This window comes from Bubalus bubalis, chromosome 3 (assembly GCF_019923935.1).
Source record: "Bubalus bubalis isolate 160015118507 breed Murrah chromosome 3, NDDB_SH_1, whole genome shotgun sequence".
In the NCBI taxonomy this organism is placed as follows: Eukaryota; Metazoa; Chordata; class Mammalia; order Artiodactyla; family Bovidae; genus Bubalus; species Bubalus bubalis.
In genome coordinates this window covers 122,387,147-122,402,869 of record NC_059159.1, presented here as the reverse complement: position 1 = coordinate 122,402,869, position 15,723 = coordinate 122,387,147, and the positions used below count along the sequence as shown (strand labels likewise).

Below are 15,723 nucleotides of genomic sequence, written 5' to 3'. Positions count from 1 at the left end.
AGTCTGGGCTTCCCTGGTGACACAGTGGTAAAGAATCTGCCTGCCAGTGTAGGAGATGCAGGAGACATTGGTTCGATCCCTGGGTCAGGAAGATCCCCTGGAGGAGGAAATGGCAACCCACTCCAGTATTCCTGCCTGGAGAATTCCATGGACAGAGGAGCATGGCGGGCTACAGTCTATGAGGGTCACAAACAGTTGGACATAACTGAGCATGCACACCTCTAAGTATTCACACAGGTATGAAGAAGCCCACAGTGGCATTACAAAGGAACGTCCATGTGGGCCTGCACCTTCATCCTTAGCTGGATGCCAAGTACTAACTGTGGGCTGTTCCTCAGCTCCAGAGGTTCTGGACATACACCTGGGCTGGTTCCTCAGCTGTTGTGAAGAAATCATGAGATTTTTCTGAAGGTTTATTCCTTAGGAAATCCTTTAAAGTCCAAAAGAACATACTTCCCACATTACTCTTTGATGAGCAGTTATTTAGGAATGTAATTTTGTTAATCCAACTTTTTATAACAGGATCAAAGGTAAAAACAAACTAGTTTCTAACACTTTTCCAGTTCAGCTGGAATAACTGTGCCAGTTCAGCTTTCTGGATCCTGCTGCAGGGATGACTGAGCTCTCTCTGGCTTAGCTCATTGCCCTAGCAAGACAGATAAGAAACAAAAGTATTATTAGTGCAAAATATGATACTTTCACAGCCCACAAAAATACATTATGAAATTGTCCAATGAAGGGCAATATTTCACAAAAACACACACATGGTCATTGTATTTATTTGTACTTTTCTTCTAGAATTGGAAAAACTAGCACAGGCATGGCTCACCATGGCAGGCACTCTAAAAAGCTAGTTGGCTGACATGATTAATAACTGGGGATGTGAACAGTGATGATATTATCCCCAAATATGAACCTGAAAAAGGCTTCTCTTATTGTCACAAATATTTTAATCAGAATGTTTGTAAGCGTATCTTATAGTCTCATGCTCTTACAAACCTGAAGTTGACCCCTACAGTTCGTTCACGTTGTTACGGAATTATTTTCAGCCAGTATAAACAACCCTCACGTGACTTTCCCAAAAGGAAAAGAAGTGCTTTCTCCTCTATATAGTGAAGCCTCATCAGTGTCACAGAAGTAATTCTCTCTTGTGAGGAGGTACCCACCTGACTTGGTTAGGCTGTAAGCAATCTGGCTTATGCAGTGATACTTCTTTGTAAGGTGTGCTTTATCTCTTTATATACTCAGGAGACTCTGACAATTAAAAGGTCATGGCTGAAATACAGAGTAGGGTAGAGGGAACAGCTAAGGCAAGGATATTTATTAAACAGAAACATCCAGATAATATGGTGATTAATTGCTCAGCTTTTCCCATCTGAGGTCGATTTCTTCATGATATGGGCCAAGAGCAGGAATGGCAAGTTCATGTCACCATTCCCGCCTCTTTTCCACACACACCCCACCCACCCGCCTCCCTCCCCACAAAAAACCCACGTGGAAGACACCACAATTTTTTTTTTCCATTGGACTAAGTCTCGGAGTTTGGTGTTAGTATCTTCTGACTCCAAGGAATAGGGAACCTTAAGAAAAAGAGGATTTATTTTAAGGATACACATAGTTTGAAGTCAGAGAGTTGCTCAGGATTCAAGGCAAGTCAGAGACTGGATTCTTGCCCTATGGCCCCCCCGTTCAACCTCTTGTAATGTATCTGTGCTCTCGTCCCTTGACTGACCAATCTTCTTTACATTCCACAGTCTAAATGCTTCAGAGAGTCAGTTTAACATGCTTCCTTAATTACCATTGTATCTATTACTAAGCATAGCTTTGGTTCCAGGTTTTGTCATGGTCATGGATAGGCAGCTCTTGGTTAGGCAGCCCATGGATACTGGTACTTTTTGTCTTTATCTTAGTGGTAGTTATCCAAGTGTGTTCAGTTCATGAAAACCCAAAATTCAACACATGCTTGTTATGTGCAACTTTCTTTGTTGTATTTTAATAAGTTTATTTTTTTAATTATGCCAAACTGATCTCATTCTCTTTTTTGAAGCACATCAGGAGAATGTCATAGGCATATATGTTGATTTTAAAGATATCTTAAAAAATTTTCTAAGACCATTATGTGTAATTCAGAGAGATATGGGCTATATAATAGTTATGTGAATTCTTAACAACTTACCCAAAAATTGACAATTAAGATCACCCTGAAGACAGGTTTCTGTCATAATGTATGTGGGTTCTCCAGTACAGAGAGGAAATGTAGGTTGAGTATGTGGGATCAAGGGCTGGGCTTTTCTGCTTAATAGCTGTTTGACCTTAAGGAATTTTTCCTTCTATGCTTCAGTCTTTCTAGCTATGAAATAGAGGTGATAGAGTCTACATCTTAAGATGGTTAGGGGTACTGAGTGAACATAAAGTGTTCAGAATAGCAGGCTACTAACATGTGGCTAGAGAGGCTTTATCATTAAGGTGGAGTAGAGGTAGAGGTGGGTAGAGGTAGAGGTGGGTAGAGGTAGAGTACTGTATCATTAAGTCACCAAGTTAAAGAGCAAGACAAGTCCCTGTTAGGATAAATGTGCCCAAAGTGCCAGATGAACATCTGTCAGGGATGCTGTAGAGAGATCTCTTCTGTTAATGAGGAGGCTGAATTAGATGATCTCTCAAGGATTCTTTGATGATCTAATTGTGCCCTGAATACATACATAAATTCTGTTTATGGAGTAATTCTATAGTTACTCACTAAGAAGGGCTGGAGTCACCCATAACAAAATGGGTGTGCTTTGGAAACATCTGAGAACCCGGAGAACCAGTAGCTCATCTATCTAACGTTAGGTGAAAACATGAGAAAGTTCAATAGCCACAAGCTTGTGAAAAACACCTACCTGTAAAACTGAAGAATCAAGAAAGAAACAGAGAGGTTTGTCTGCTTCATTTCTTCTTTAAAATGACCACCTGGCTTTAGCCATCATCTGGAATGTACTTTAGGCTCAAAAGGAACAAACATACACCTTCAGTGATTTGCCAAGTGTATCAAGGTAACTGCCTTGCTTTGTTTTCCAGAAGTGTTTGCTAAATTTTTAAAACTCTGATTTTATTACATTACAAAGCCATCAGTACTTTTTTGCAGTTTGTAGAGCCCTCAGATTAAAGCCAAAGGAAATCAAACCAAACAAAACATAATGACTTGAGGAGTGGCCAAGAAGATGGAGCAGGAAGACCTGGTGTTCACCTCTCCCAGAGGCACACCAAAATTGCAATTATTTACAGACAAAGTAATGCTCAAAATTCTCCAAGCCAGGCTTCAGCAATACGTGAACCGTGAACTTCCTAATGTTCAAGCTGGTTTTAGAAAAGGTAGAGGAACCAGAGATCAAATTGCCAACATCTGCTGGATCATGGAGAAAGCAAGAGAGTTCCAGAAAAACATCTATTTCTGCTTTATTGACTATGCCAAAGCCTTTGACTGTGTGGATCACAACAAACTGTGGAAAATTCTGAAAGAGATGGGAATACCAGACCACCTGACCTGCCTCTTGAGAAATCTGTATGCAGGTCAGGAAGCAACAGTTAGAATTGGACATGGAACAACAGACTGGTTCCAAATAGGAAAAGGAGTACGTCAAGGCTGTATATTGTCACCCTGCTTATTTAACTTATATGCAGAGTTCATCATGAGAAACGCTGGACTGGAAGAAGCACAAGCTGGAATCAAGATTGCTGGAAGAAATACCAATAACCTCAGATATGCAGATGACACCACCCTTATGGCAGAAAGTGAAGAGGAACTAAAAAGCCTCTTAATAAAAGTGAAAGAGGAGAGTGAAAAAGTTGGCTTAAAGCTCAACATTCAGAAAACAAAGATCATGGCATCCAGTCCCATCACTTCATGGGAAATAGATGGGGAAACAGTGGAAACAGTGTCAGACTTTTTTTTTGGGCTCCAAAATCACTGCAGATGGTGATTTTAGCCATGAAATTAAAAGACACTTACTCCTTGGAAGGAAGGTTATGACCAACCTAGATAGCATATTCAAAAGCAGAGAGATTACTTTGCCAACAAAGGTCCGTCTAGTCAAGGCTATGGTTTTTCCTGTGGTCATGTATGGATGTGAGAGTTGGACTGTGAAGAAGGCTGAGTGCCGAAGAATTGATGCTTTTGAACTGTGATGTTGGAGAAGACTCTTGAGAGTCCCTTGGACTGCAAGGAGATCCAACCAGTCCATTCTGAAGGAGATCAGCCCTGGGATTTCTTTGGAAGGAATGATGCTGAAGCTGCAACTCTAGTACTTTAGCCATCTCATGCGAAGAGCTGACTCATTAGAAAAGACTCTGATGCTGGGAGGGATTGGGGGCAGGAGGAGAAGGGGACACCAGAGGATGAGATGGCTGGATGGCATCACTGACTCGATGGACTTGAGTCTGAGTGAACTCTGGGAGTTGGTGATGGACAGGGAGGCCTGGTGTGCTGTGATTCATGGGGTCGCAAAGAGTCGGACACGACTGAGCGACTGAAGTGAACTGAACAGACAAATTATCCATAAGAGCACCCTGCTGCTGCTGCTAAATCACTTCAGTCGTGTCCGACTCTGTGCGACCCCATAGACGGAAGCCAACCAGGCTCCCCCGTCCCTGGGATTCTCCAGGCAAGAACACTGGAGTGGGTTGCCATTTCCCTCTCCAATGCATGAAAGTGAAAAGTGAAAAGGAAGTCGCTCAGTCGTGTCCGACTCTTAGCAACCCCATGGACTGCAGCCTACCAGGCTCCTCCATCCATGGGATTTTCCAGGTAAGAGTACTGGAGTGGGGTGCCATTGCCTTCTCCAAAGAGCACCCTGAGGACTAACAAAAAAGGTCTTCTAAAAGCTAAAGTTACAAAGAAGGAACCACAGTGAGAAGGGGAGGAGGGGCAGAGATGCGGTTAGTCAAGACTCATGTCCCCCAGGTAAGTGATGCACAACTGGGAGGATAATTACAGTTGCAGAGGTTCTCCCCCAAAATCAGGGGGTCCAAGCCCTGCATTGGGCTTCCCATCCCAGGGATCCTGTAATGCGGAGACCAGCCCCCAGAACATTTAACTTTGAAGGCCAGTGGCACTTTCTTTAGGGAGACCCAGAGAGTTATGGGAAATAGAGACTCCACTCTTAAAGGGCACACACAAAATCTCACATGCTCCAAGATGCATGGCAGAAGCAGTCATTGGAAAGGAGCCTGGAGCAAACCCACTTGCTCATCTTGGAGAGCCTCTTGTAGAGGCAGGAGGCAACTGAAACTCACCCTGGGGACATAGATGCAGCCATTTCAGGGAGGTCAACCTACCAGGATGGCACTGGCACTGGCAAGCACCGCTTTAGAGTATTCCCTGTAGCTTATTAGTGCTGGAAACTACTTGCCCACCAGCCAGTCAGCACCAGTCCAGGGATGCCCGAGGCCAGGTGCCCCAGATGGGCAGGGTCTTGACCTCACCCCCTAGCAGAAAGGACTCCTTGAGGCCCCAGCCTTGCGCCAGGACACACCCTCACCTACCAGATGGCCCAGGACCCAGCCCCACCCACCTAGTGTGTCTACATCAGCTACAGAACCTTCAGCCCCTCAGTCAGAGATCCCAGGACACAGCTCCACCTGTGGGTTGACACTAGTCTTGGAAAGAGGCCTCACCCACCTCTGGTAGACACCAGCTCCGTGAACACCAAGACCCCGCAGCCAGCTGTGTCAGGACCTGGTGCACTAACCAGCAGACTAACACCAACTTCAGGAGCAGCAGGACCTGGCCTCATCCACTAGTGGATGGGCGCCAGCCCTGGAAGCCCTGGGCCCAAGCCCCACATACCGATGGGCTGACCCACGCTGGGGTCACACGGACCACTGCCAGCCATGTCAAGACCAGGCCCATCTGTTAGCAGGCCAGCACCACTTCAGGGTAGATTAAAGACTTAAACGTAAGACCTGAAACCATAAACTCTGGAAAGAAAATAGGCACTACACTCTTTGACACTGGCTTTAGCAATTTTTTTTTGGATGTATCTCCTCAGGCAAGGGCAACAAAAGCCAAAATAAACAAGTGCCACTACATCAAACTATAAAGTTTCGCACAGTGAAGGAAACTATCAACAAAATTAAAAGGCTGCCTACTGAAAGGGAGAACATATTTTCAAGTGATACACGCAATAAGCAATTAATGCCCCAAACACATAACGAACTCATACAGCTCAACATCAAAAGACAATTTTTAAATGGCAAGAGATCCTAAATGGACATTTTTCCAAAGAAGACATACAGATGGCCAACAGGCATGTGAAAAGATGCTGAATGTCACCAATCATCAAGGAAATTAAAATCAAACCACAATAAAATATCACCTCACATCTGTCAAAATGGTTAGCATGTGCTGTCAAAAAGATAATAAATAACAGCTGTTGGTGAGGACTTGGAGAAAAAAGAAACTTTGTGTATTGTTGGTGAGAATATAAACTGGCATAGCCACTATAGAAAACGGTAAGGAGGTTTCTCAAAAAATTAAAAATAAAACTACCATACCATCCAGAAATTCTACTTCTAGGTATTTATCCGCAGAAAATGAAAATACTAAGTATTAGAAAAGATAATGCTCCCCTATAGCAGAGACCCAGAAATCCAGAACGGTCATCTTTACCCATAGAAAAGTGATCTTAAAAACCCAAGAGAAAATGCTTCCTACAGCTTCTTGCTGCAACTTCATCTCAAGAGAACATAGGAGAAAATCCTAAAAAGGGATAATTTAGGGTTAAATGATTCTATGAACACAGAACTATTCAACTATATATGAAACTATAAAATTCTCAATATTGGTCAAAAAAACCACAAAATCTATGAGTGGCTTAATAAGTGTATAAATTGTCAAAATTATATTTCCTATTACTACAAGTATTTATATTTCTAGTTACATTTTCCCCAGCTATCATCTTAAGCATTAAGTATTTCAGAAACATATTGTGCTTACAATATAAACACAAAAAGTGCACATATCTTAAGTGTACAATATGAAATTTTACAAACTAAACACATCCATGTAATAAGCCACCAGATAAAAACTGAACATTAACACTGTTTTGATATTAATTTTTATTCAAGAAAAGAAAACTCCTGTTCTGGATAGGGTCTTCTCTAGCACAATTCGAAAGCATCAGTTCTTCAGTGTTCAGCCTTCTTTATGGTCCAACTCTCACATCCATACATGACTACTGGAAAAAACATAGCTTTGACTATGCAGACCTTTCTTGGCAAAGTGATATCTCTGCTTTTTAATATGCTGTCTAGGTTTGTCATATCTTTCTTTCCAAGGAACAAGCATCTTTTACTTTCAAGGCTGCAGTCACCATCCACAGTGATTTTGGAGCCCAAGAAAGTCAGGTCTGTCACTGTTTCCATTTTCCTCCCATCTTTTTGCCATGAAGTGATAGGACTGGATGCAACAATGATCTTTCTTAGTTTTTGAACGTTGAGTTTTAAACATCAAGAGGCCCTTCAGTTCCTCTTCCGCTTTCTGCCATTAGGATGGTACTACTTGCGTATTATCTACTACTATCTGCATATCTGAGGTTCTTGATATTTCTCCCAGCAATCTTAATTCCAGCTTGAGCTTCATCCAGCCCATCATTTCTCATGATGTACTCTACATATGTTAAATAAACAGGGTGACAATATACAACCCTGATGTACTCCTTTCCCAACTTTGAACCAGTCCGTTTTTCCATGTCTGGTTCTAACTTGCTTCTTGATCTGCATACAGGTTTCTCAGGAGACAGATAAGGTGGTCTGGTATTCCCATCTCTTGAAGAATTTTCCACAGTTTGTTGTGATCCACACAGTCAAGGGCTTTAGCGTAGTCAATGAAGCAGAAGTAGATGTTTTTCTGGAATTCCTTTCTTTCTTTAATGATCCAACAAATGTTGGCAATTTGATCTCTGGTTCCTCTGCCTTTTCTAAATCCAGTTTGTACAACTGGTAGTTCTCAGTTCATGTGCTGTCAAAGCCTAGCTTGAAGGATTTAAGCATTACCTTGCTAGCATGTGAAATAAGCGCAGTTGTGCAGTGGTTTGAACATTCTTTGGCATTGCCCTTATTTGGGACTGGAATAAAAACTGACCTTTTCCAATCCTGTGCCCACTGCGGAGTTTTCCAAATTTGCTGGCATATTGACTGCAGCACTTTAATAACATCATCTTTTAGGATCTGAAATAGCTCAGCTGGAATTCCATCTCCTCCACTAGCTTTGTTCGTATTAATGCCTCCTAAGGCGAAGCCTGGTGGGCTGCCATGTATAGGGTCGCGCAGAGTCGGACACGACTGAAGTGACTTAGCAGCAGCAGCAAGGCCCACTTGATTTCATACTCCAGGATATCTGGCTCTAGGTGAGTGATCACACTATCATGGTTATCCCGGTCATTAAGACCTTTTCATGCAGCTCTTCTGTGTATTTTTGCCACCTCTTCTTAATCTCTTCTGCTTCTGTTAGGTCTTTGCCTTCTGTTAGGTTGTTGTTGTTTAGTCGCTAAGTTCTGTTCAACTCTTTTTTGACCCCCATGGATTGTAGCCCGCCAGGGTCCTCTGTCCATGGAATTTCCCAGGCAAGAATAATGGAGAGGGTTGCCTTTTCCTTCTCCAGGGGATCTTCCCAACCCAGGGATCGAACCGATGTCTCGTGCATTGGCAGGCGGATTCTTTACCACTGAGCCCCACCAGGGAAGTCTGAAGGAAGCCTCTAGAAATTGGAAAAGGCAAAGATACAGATTCTTCCCTGCAGCCTAAGGAAGACAAAGCTACTGATACTTTTTTTTTTAATTGAGATATATTTGACATATAACTTTACATTAGGTTCAGGTGTAAAACACAAGGATCTTGTGAAATGATCACCATGATAAAGCTAGTTAACACTGATCACGACACATAGTTATAAATTTTTTTCTTGTGATGATGATATCTATCCTGCTTCTTTTATTTTAGCCTCTCAAAAACCTGTTTTAGACTTCGAACCTCCAGATTGGAAGATAATATATTTTTAAGCTACTAAGTTTTGTGTAATTTGTTATAGCAGCAGTAGAGTTCATCTAGAGTCCAGTGAATCTGTGTGTTCAGATTCATATATCTTTTGTATATATAATTTATTTTTGGCTGTGCTAGGTCTTCATTGCTATGCAGGCTTTTCTCCAGTTGCAGGGAGTGGGGGCTTCTCATTGTGGTAGTTTCTCTCGTGGAGCATGGGATCTAGGTGCACATGAGTTTCAGTATTTGCGACTCCCGGGCTCTAGAGCACAAGCTCAATAATTGTGGTACTTGGGCTTAGCTGCTCCTTGGCATGTAAGATCTTCTTGGACCAGGGATCGAACTTGTGTATCCTGCATTGGCAGGCAGGTTCTTTACCACTGAGCCACCAGGGAAGCCCTAGATTCATATATCTTATTGCCTTTATAATAGCTTCATGTGGCTGTCTTGTAGGCATCTCAAATCTAACACATCACAAATTACACCTTTACTTTTAAATCCCTAAACCTGACTACTCCCCCAGCTTTTCATCTTGGTAAATGGCACCAATCGCCCAATTACTAATACCAGACATCTGGAAGTCAACCTTCATTTTCTCTGTCATCCTTGCATGTGTACTAAGTCACTTCAGTCATGTCCAACTCTTTGTGACCCTATGGACTGTTGCTCGCCAGGCTCCTCTGTCCATGGAATTCTTCAGGCAAGAATACTGGAGTGGGTTGCCATGCCCTTCTTCAGGGGATCTTCCCAGGGATCGAACCATGTCTCTTACGTCTCCTACGTTGGCAGGCAGGTTCTTTACCACTGAGCCACCTGGGAAGCCCCATCCTTTCATACCTAATTCATAATTAAGTTTCATCAATTCTACTTCCAAACTAAATATCATATCCAACCACTTCAATCGAGTTTCACTGCCACCATTTTTTTTACCATCAATTTTCTTTTCTTTAATATGGAATGTGTGTATATACTACACAATACAAAAGATATTATAAAAATAAATTCAGTGAAAAGTCTATCTCTTCCCAGCTCTGCCAAATGCAATTAGTGGTATGGGTTTTGTGTGTATGTGTGTGTGTGTGTATCCTTTCAGAGATTTTTTTTTCACTACCACCATTCTCAACTTTCAACCAGTCCATTCTCCACAGAATAGCAAAAGTGATATTTAAAAAAGAAATCTGCTGGTACTTCCTTGCAGGAAGGAAATCCCCTAATATCTGTCCTTTTGTGGCTGATGTGACCTCTTGGTGACAACAAGCTAGCTGCAGGGGGACTAACGGTTCACAAATATTCTGTAAATTAGAGCATCATTAACTGAAATAAATTAAGTGCCAAAGTTTATTGGGCTTGAAATTCACTTTAGCAATAACTGACAATGAATCATTAAGCTGTTTAGTTTCACTTGCGGTAAATTATTTACTAGCTGTAAAAAATATTTTAATATACTGTATCACCAACTCAAAGCTTGTCAGTGGTGACTAAGGAGTTTGAAACAATCATTAGAAAGTGTTCATCAGGAGCTGTGTGAGCCCTTTCCCGCCACTTTCTCTGCCACCTCTGTGTTCCTCTCTGTAAGTCTCTGGGGCAGGACGGCCTGGGGGTTCCGCGCATCACAAGGATCAGCAGGTCTCCGCTTTGCCCTGGTCATCAGCATCCACAGATCCTTCTAGTAGACGCGGTTCTGGAAGGGCACAGCTTCACTCGGGAGACGGCTCTGGGTGGACCGCCACACGACCGTATTTTGGTCCTGCCTGTGAAATGACTGCGTGAGAAGGCCTGAGACATTGCCTCTAGGGCTCAAGACCAAAACAACTACCCGTGAGGCGCTCGGGTTCCGAACTTTCACTTGACAGGTGGAGAAGCTGTCCAGGGGCGGGAACACAGACTGAGAACAAGAGCTGTCGCCTGGGGGCTACGCCACGTCCACGGAAGGCGCCGCCCCGGCCCGTCCTCCTCGCTCAGCCAATCGCAGAATTCCTCGCCGCTGACGTAGGGCGCGTCGGCCGATTTGGCGCTCGGGTGGGCGTGCAGGGCGCGCGCGGTGCGCCAGGAGCGGGTCGAGGCGAGTCATCGCTCGCGGTGCAGAGTGGCGGAAGCCGAAGCGGCGGTCTCGCGCCGGCCTGCGTTCCGGCTCGGCCCTCAGTTCTCACCCGCGAGGTCTGGCGGCGGCGACGCGGGAGAAACAGCGGACCCGCTACTGGTGAGACCTGCGTGCCCGCCAGGGACTCGGGGGAGGGGGACGCGGGCTCGGGGAACGTCACCTGTCGGGCCCCAGGGCCTTCCTCTTTCGGCCTCCACCCGGAGGCCTCAGATCCCCGGCCGGCGGCTCCGCACCTCATCACGCCGCAGGTCCGCCCCCGGCCCGGGCCTCGCTATCTCCCGTGGGCCTGCACGCCAGGGTCGCTCCTTAGTCCAGTTGTGGGCTCAGCTGTTGGCTGGTGCAGCAGTTTTGAGTACGGACCCCGGGTGAGTAACCCCTGAGTGGGGCTCGGGGTCTCAAAGGAAGGCCGGCTGCACTGTGTTCCTCCGGCTATCCTGAAAGACAGCGAGCAGCTGCTCACGGAGATGTGCAGGAGAAGGCAGGGAGCTCCGTGAAGATGAGTGGCCCTGGGATGTAAAGTGTCGGACGAAAGATGATCTTGAAGGTCTGTGCCTAACCCTGACTGTACTCTGAGTCTGAGCTTCCTTGGAAGCTTGATATGCATTTATTTCACTATCCCCACCCCCCACCGCGCGCCCCAGCACACTTGTAAAATTGTTAGAGCACGAAAGTTTTTTTTTTTTTTTTTTAATCCTGATGGAGAAGAGGCGTAGGGTACAGCTTGGCATTTAGAGAGAACTGTTCGAGTCGACTGTGAAAGCTCTGGAAGGAGTCACACCCGAGTATAGCTCAAGATAGTTCTGAATTTCAGACCACTTCAAGATAGACCTCTCCTGATTCTTGTGAGCCTCATCCGGTCTGCACTGAGGGAAGAGAGGGACTCATCATACGTGCCCTTGACTCACGCGGTGCCTGGCAGGAAGGTTCTCATGAGTGCTTATGAAATGGACAGGCAAACACTGGATATGAGGACTATCTTGAACGCTGATTTGGTGTTTGGCTTTGGCAGTTATTAGCTATGATTTGGGGCAGGTAAATTGGTTTTCACTGAGATATGTCCATTTGTAAAACAGGGCTAATAAGATAGGGCTGTGAGGATGAAGTGAGTTAATGCTTGTAAAGTTCTTAACATGTGCTTGGCAATTGTTTATTTTGATGGTTTCCTCTACTCAGAAGGGCTTCCCTTGTGGCTCAGCTGGTAAAGAATCTGCCTGCAATGTGGGAGATCTGAGTTCGATCCCTGGGTTGGGAAGATCGCCTGGAGAAGGGAAAGGCTACCCACTCCAGGATTACTGGCCTGGAGAATTCCATGGACTATAGTCCATGGGGTCATAAAGTTACTCAACTGAGCAACTTTCACTTCACTTCTGCTCAGAAACTGCTTGAGCCAAGTGTCTTTTTCGATAGTTGAATGGGACCACAGTATTTATTTTCCTGGAAAGGGTCACTCACCTTTTTGTCAGTATTTATAATAGTCTTGAGAGAATGTAGGTTTCTCAGATTGCCAGTGAGTTTGAGGTGAAGGCTTATTTTCATACCAGTATCTATGTTTTAGTAGCTCTGGTAACTGTCATGGAATTGAGTGAAATGAATGTAAATATCCAGTCCATCTGCTTTCTGAGCTTTAGGTTTTAAGGACTGTGGACAGTGCATCTTCGTTGTTCATTTAAAAGATTTCTCGTTTTCCATACAATATTTTATATATGCTGAAAAGGACAGAAGACAACATGACACCCTCCACCAATCCTCAAGATTTAACACATATTAATATGTTACCATGTTTGTTTCAGATCTCTACTTAAACGATTTTTAAAAAAATGTTTACATAGACAACAGAAACCCTCTAAGCCCTCTTTTCCCTTCCCTTCCCTCCTCCTTCAGAGGTAACTACTTTCTTGAGTTGCTGTGTAAGTTTACTATAGATCAGTAAACAACATATAGTAATGTTTTACATATTTTTAGATGGTGCCCTATTGTATCTTTTTAGGATATACTGTTGTCATCTAACATTATATTTTAGATGTTTATTAATATTGACACATTTCAATGTAGTCCATTTGTTTTCATTACTCTCTGAGAGTCCACTGTGTAAATAAAAAAGTTTTATCTTGTTTTACATTGCACTTTATGCAACTTAAAAACTCCTGGTATAGTTTAAGTCCATTATGTCACATTTATTCATTTCATACTGGTCATGGAGCCTCTGATCACAGTTCTTGGTGTAAAAATGGATCCTTAGACATGACATTTTATCCAGAACAAATAATAATTATACTGGGCAGTGAAAGAAAATTTGTTACTTTTGTTCCTAGTGCTTCTGTTGGGAAAGTGATCTATTAATGTGGGTTGGTGACATGTACCAGATTCTAAGTTCCTAAAAACCAGAGGTGAGATCTTCCTCAGCTCCACATCTCTGCTTTCTGTTGCTCTGCACAGAGTCAGTTCTCAATAAATGTTTGTGACACTTTTACTTTCAGGGCTCTCATAACCCTACATATATTTGAAAAGTTGATGGCCAGCAATTTTCAAAATTGCACTGTAAAAAATATAATTTTATTTATTTATTTTGGCTGTGCTGGATCTCCATTGCTGTGCAGGCTTTTCTCTAGGTGTGGAGAGTGGGGGCTACTGTCCACTTGGGGTGTGCAGGCTTCTCATTGTGGTGGCTTCTCTTCTTATGGAGCACTGGCTCTGTGGGATGTGGGCTTCAGTATTTGTGGCATGTGGGCTCCATAGTTGCGGTTCCCAGGCTCTAGAGCACTGGTTCCATAGTTGTGGTCCATAGGCTTAGTTGCTCTGCAGCATGTGGGATCTTCCCAGACCAGGGATCAAACACTCATCTCCTGCATGATCAGGCAGATCCTTTATCATTGAGCCACAGGGAAGCCCAGACTTGCACTTTTAGATTTTGTATCTCTGACCTGCCTCTTGAGAAACCTATATGCAGGTCAGGAAGCAACAGTTAGAACTGGACATGGAACAACAGACTGGTTCCAAATAGGAAAAGGAGTATGTCAAGGCTGTATATTGTCACCCTGCTTATTTAACTTATACAGAGCACATCATGAGAAACGCTGGGCTGGAAGAAGCACAAGCTGGAATCAAGACTGATGGGAGAAATATCAATACCTCAGATATACATATGACACCACCCTTATGGCAGAAAGTAAAGGGGAACTAAATAGCCTCTTGATGAAAGTGAAAGAAGAGACTGAAAAAGTAGGCTTAAAGCTCAACATTCAGAAAACTAAGATCATGGCATCTGGTCCCATCACTTCATGGGAAATAGATGAGGAAACAGTGGAAACAGTGTCAGACTTTATTTTGGGGGGCTCCAAAATCACTGTAGATGCTAATTGCAGCCATGAAATTAAAAGACGCTTACTCCTTGGAAGGAAAGTTATGACCAACCTAGATAGCATATTCAAAAGCAGAGACATTACTTTGCCAACAAAGGTCCATCTAGTCAAGGCTATGGTTTTTCCAGTAGTCATGTATGGATGTGAGAGTTGGACTGTGAAGAAAGCTGAGTGCCAAAGAATTAATGCTTTTGAACTGTGGTGTTGGGGAAGACTCTTGAGAGTCCCTTGGACTGCAAGGAGATCCAACCATTCCATTCTAAAGGAGATCAGCCCTGGGATTTCTTTGGAAGGACTGATGATAAAGCTGAAATTCCAATACTTTGGCCACCTCATGCGAAGAGTTGACTCATTGGAAAAGACTCTGATGCTGGGAGGGGTTGGGGGCAGGAAGAGAAGGGGATGACAGAGGATGAGATGGCTGGATGGCATCACCAACTTGATGGACGTGAGTTTGGGTGAACTCTGGGAGTTGGTGATGGACAGGGAGGCTTGGCGTGCTGTGATTCATGGGGTGGCAAAGAGTCGGACATGACTGAGCAACTGAACTGAACTGGACTGAATGCCTTTAAGGGCTTCCCTGGTGGCTCAGTGGTTAAAGAATCCCTTTGCCGATACAGGAGATGTGAGTTTGATCCCTGGGTCAGGAATATTCCCTGGAGAAGGAAATGGCAACCCACTCCAGTGTTCTTGCCTGGGAAATCCCGTGGACAGAGGAGCCTGTCGGCTGCAATCCATAGGAGTCACCAAAGAGTTGGACATGACTTAGTGACTAAAAAACTACAATAACAATGTCTTTAAAGTTTCCCATTTTACCACTTGATTCAGAAATGTAATTAAGAACAATTAAAAAGCAAGGTATGTGACAATTTGTAGAATATATTGCTAATTGCCTAATACACTCTCTGTATGTTTATAAAATATATTTGTATTTATATATGTGAAGAAATATATGTGTATTTTTTGTATATATAGTTTATCTGTAGGAGGATGGATAAGTGACTAGCAACTCTAAGCACCCAGGGAGAACTCCATGTCTGAGGACACAGATGAGAAGACTTTTAGAGCCTCTTGTGCCTTTTCAGTTTTAGACTCTGTGAATGTACTATCTAATCAAAAGTTAGTTAAATTAAAATTATTTTTTAAAAAGAATTCTCCCCTTAAAAAAAGGATTTTTACCATTTTTACATTTAAAAAAAAAGATTTAGCTTTTTTCTTTAAAAAACTTTTGGTCTTAGTAACATTATT

The 15,723-nt window shown here is 43.4% G+C and overlaps 1 protein-coding gene across 5 annotated transcripts in view; it reads left to right on the top strand.

The window, feature by feature from the left end:
* The window catches only part of GNE (glucosamine (UDP-N-acetyl)-2-epimerase/N-acetylmannosamine kinase), a 66,547-nt gene that overhangs the window by 14,891 nt on the left and 35,933 nt on the right, over positions 1–15,723 (top strand). Inside the window, exon 1 of one of the 5 annotated variants that reach the window (XM_025281719.3) lies at positions 10,806–11,215. The exons of 3 other annotated variants lie outside the window; for them this stretch is intronic. The gene's annotated coding sequence lies outside the window, so the exon portion shown is untranslated. Of the gene's footprint in view, positions 1–10,805; positions 11,216–15,723 lie in introns of those variants that run through there. One more of the 5 variants, XM_025281717.3, reaches the window with a different exon arrangement.